This window comes from Rhea americana, unplaced genomic scaffold, assembly GCF_003343005.1.
Source record: "Rhea americana isolate MKP2758 unplaced genomic scaffold, rheAme1 scaffold_696, whole genome shotgun sequence".
In the NCBI taxonomy this organism is placed as follows: Eukaryota; Metazoa; Chordata; class Aves; order Rheiformes; family Rheidae; genus Rhea; species Rhea americana.
In genome coordinates this window covers 28,129-31,942 of record NW_028186863.1, presented here as the reverse complement: position 1 = coordinate 31,942, position 3,814 = coordinate 28,129, and positions in this window count along the sequence as shown.

Here is a 3,814-nt window from a genome sequence, read left to right as displayed (position 1 = left end):
GACAGCGGCAAGACGGATGGCGGGGCTGTGTACTCAGCTGCGGCCGCCCCACACATGGCCGCCAGCTGACGGGACGGGCTGCGGGGGGGCGCGCGGCGCTCCTGGGGGCGCTGGCACGCAGGGGGGCAAGCGCGAGCCCGTGCGTGCGTGCACGCGCGTGTGCGCACCTGCACAGTGCACGTGCACGGATTTGCGCGCGCGCACGGGTGCACGCGCACGTGCGTGTGCACACACGGGTGCGTGTGCGTGTGCACAGCTGCACACGCGTGCTTGTGGCTCGCACGGGCTCCTGCTGCAGAGTTCCCCAGCGCGGCCCACGGGTGCGGGCGGCCGCCCCGTGGGCCCCCTGCACCCCGAGGTGCCCCCCCCCCGAGGGCGGGCAGCGGGTGCCCAGCCCCGCTGGGAGAGCGGCCGGCGCGGCCGCGGAGCCGGGGAAGCCGCGGAGCCGGCTGCTCCCTGGCCGCCCGCCCCCGCCTGCCGCCGGATGCCGCTGCCGCTGGGGCGCAGGACGCGGGCAGCCGCCGGGCTTTCCTGTGCGCCGGCGGCGCGTGGGGCAGGACGTGCCTGCCCGTGCCGGCCCCCCCGGGCAACGGGAGCCTCGTGCCTGACTCCGGCGGCCGCGCGAGGCCAGGCGGGGCCGGGGGACCGGCTCCGGCCAGGGGAAGCGGCATCGCGCTCACGGCGAACCTCCCGCTAGGCCACTCCACGTCCCCGGCGGGGCCGAGCTGGGCGGGCGCCGGGACGCGGTTGTGTTTGCCGTGACAGGTCTCCCAGCCGATCGCAGCCAAGCAGACCGCGCTCCGGCAGCAGCGCCGGCGGGACCGGCGACCCGCGGCGTGCGGAGGCAGCCGCGGCCCCGCGCCTGCACGGGGAAGGGGCTGCTCTGCCCGGGTGCAGCGTGGGGACGCTGACCCACGGCGCGGGACGCTGACCCACAGCACAGGGATGCCGACCCACAGCACAGGGATGCCGACCCACACCGAAGCCCCGCTGCGTGGGGGGTGCTGACCGGCCAGTCCCTGGGAATAGGGGCGCTGGGAACCTCCCTCCGCGCGCAGGGAAATGCCCCCTGCCCTCGCGGTCTRGGGAGTGTTTATTCGAGAGGTGATACTTAAGTGTAAGAAAATAAACAGGGAGCAGATGGCACGGGGGGCCGGGGCTGCCCCCAGCCCCACGGGGCCCTCGCAGCCCTGCTGGGAAAACACTGCTGCCAGCGAGGCAAATGGATTCCAGACCCCGCGTTAACGCCGGCACATGTGGCCCCCGGGACGCCGCGGCCTGACCCCGCTGAACCCATCCCGTCCTGTCCCGCACGGCCCCGGCAGCCTCTGCTCCTAGGGGAGTGGGGGGCCAGACAGGGAGACCCAGGCCGGACACTGGGAGCATTGGGGATCCCGCTGGGTCTGTGAGCAGCGAGCAGGGCTGAGCGAGCACTGCTGGGCCTGGGGTTTTTGCAAAACCTTTTGAAGTGCATGGAATCGTTTCCCCTGGAGAGCTGATCCTGCCCTTTGGAGGGGTCAGCACGGAGCTATGCAGGAGCGGGGCTGCCCTGAGCCGCGGCGGGTCCCGCGCCGGCGGCCGGGCCGGGGGCAGCGCGCCCGCCGGGGCGCTACCTGCGGGGCCCAGCGCCGGCGGTCTGGAAGGCATTACACGCCTGTCGCGCGGGGAAGTCTGTCCCAGTTCCGGAGCCGGGACCCTCCCCAGCCAGCCCAGATTAAGAGGGAGAGAGTCCACAAAGCGCCTTTGTTCCTGCCCCGGAACGAATGGATTGGAGGCAGCCGAGATCGGCTGTCAGCCGGCGATACCGGAGACCTCGCAGGTCAGGCAGAGGGAAGGGGGACAGGTGGAGGAACGGACGGACGTGGAAATAGCTGGTTCGCACAAGAGCGTGCTCCTGTGCCAGCCAGCCCGGTCGTGGCCCTGGCAGCGCCGGCTCGGAGAGCCGGGCACAGGGCAGAGCCGGGAGAGCAGGGCGGCACCGAGCTGCTGCGGGCACCCGGGCAGCCGCTCCGCCGGGCCGAGCGCCTCGAACAGCATCGCTCGCAGCCCGGCCCCAGCACCGCGCTGCCGGTGCTCAGCGGGGCCCAGCGCCCCGGCTCGGCCCCGAGCCGCAGCTCCCAGCCCGACCCACCTGGTGCGACTCGTGTGGCCCTGGCTCCCGGCCTGCGAGGCCGAGATGCCAGCGGGGTCTCACGGGGCGCCTGCTGGCCTGGCACGGACATCCTGGCTGTGTTTGCCAGGAATGGAAATGCAGGAGAGCGGATCCTGCAGCCGGTGGCTGTTTCCAGCTCTCAGCTGGAAAATCCCCCGCAGGGTGCGGGCGCGCGGGAGAGACGGCTGCAGGACGCGGCAGCCCCGGCCGATGCCCGCACGCAGCGGCACGGCTCCGCCGAGCCAGTCTGGGGAGATGGGGGGCAGCGGTGCCAGGGCAGGGGCCCAATGCCGGGCAGGGTGGGGGACGCAGCTCCGGGCATGGGGTGAAACCAGTCCCAGCTGTGGGGCGCCCGTTCCGACGGGCAGCCGGGCCGCGGGGACGCCCGGGATCTGCCGCGGCCGAAGGAGCTGCCGCCTCATCCCTCCCTTCCACGCTCCAACAAGAGGAAACTTTTTAGCACGCCACAATTCTTCAGAGAAATTTATGGCTCATGAGGGAGCCTGGGCCGAGGCCGTTCTCTCGGCGAGCGCTTGCAGGGCTTCTTCCCGGGCGGAGGCAGCTTTGATGTGGCACATGCAGCCGTGCCGCGCCGGAGCCTCCCTTCGGGCCCTTGCCCGGCAGAGCCATGCCGGCGTGGCAGCCCCCAGCCCGCCCTGCCCTTCCTCCCCGGCGGCTCCTGCGGAAACACCTCGCTCGCCGGCAGCRGCACCAGCCGGGGGCTCGCTGCTGGCCTTGGACGTGCCCCATCCCGCAGGCAGTGCTGCCCAGTGCCCCCCGGGTTGGGCACATTGCAARTGTGACGGGAGGCAGGCGGACCATTCCCCTGCCCTGCAGACCTGCCAGCCCAGGTGAACTGTGCCCCCTCCCAAACCCTCTCCCCAGCCTATTTCTACCCTGCCCAGGAAGAAGGGATTTTTCCAAGGCGGAGCGTGGCTGAGGGGGCAGAGCGAGGGCAGAAGTGTCCGGACGCGGTTCCTGTCCCAGTCCTGCTGCTGACTCACAGCRTGGTGGGGTGAGTCAGTGGCCTTTCCCCTCCCTGGACCAAGGCTCCCGGCTCAGAGGGATGCTGAGACGCCTGTGGGATGCTTGGAGTGGTTTTTCCAGCCTGCACATGGGCTGAAGACGTGGCGTTTGCAGAACTCTCAGCGTCCTGGCGTGACGGGACTGCAGTGCTCCCACAGCCGGGTCATGGCCCACCTCGACTTCAGCTGCATGCCGGGGGGGCTGGCAGAGCCAGTGTCCCCCAGGAGAGCATCTGTCCCCAGCCTGTCTGCCTGCAGCTGTCTGCTTTTGCTGGCAGCCAGCCCGCCTCGTGCCCACACTGCACCCTGCCGTCACATACCTGCTCTCCTGACCCCAGCCCCCCCCAGCGCCAGCCCCCAAAGCCATTCRAGTTTCACCGTCTTTATTCCAGGAGCAGCAAGGGGTGTCCTCAAAGTGCCAGTCTGGAGTCATCACCCATGGAGAAGGGGGCTGGGGGGATGCACGAGGATGGGGGGGCGGGAGGTTTTGCTGCAGGCAGGGCTCAGGGTCCTCCTGGGCTGCCTACAGGGGAAGCCGCGGGGAGAGGCCTGGGGACCTGCTCTGCCCCCGTTTGCCTCGGCTCTGGCTCGGCCTGGGCTGGTTTGGCTCAGCTGGGCTCAGCATGGCCTGGTGCAG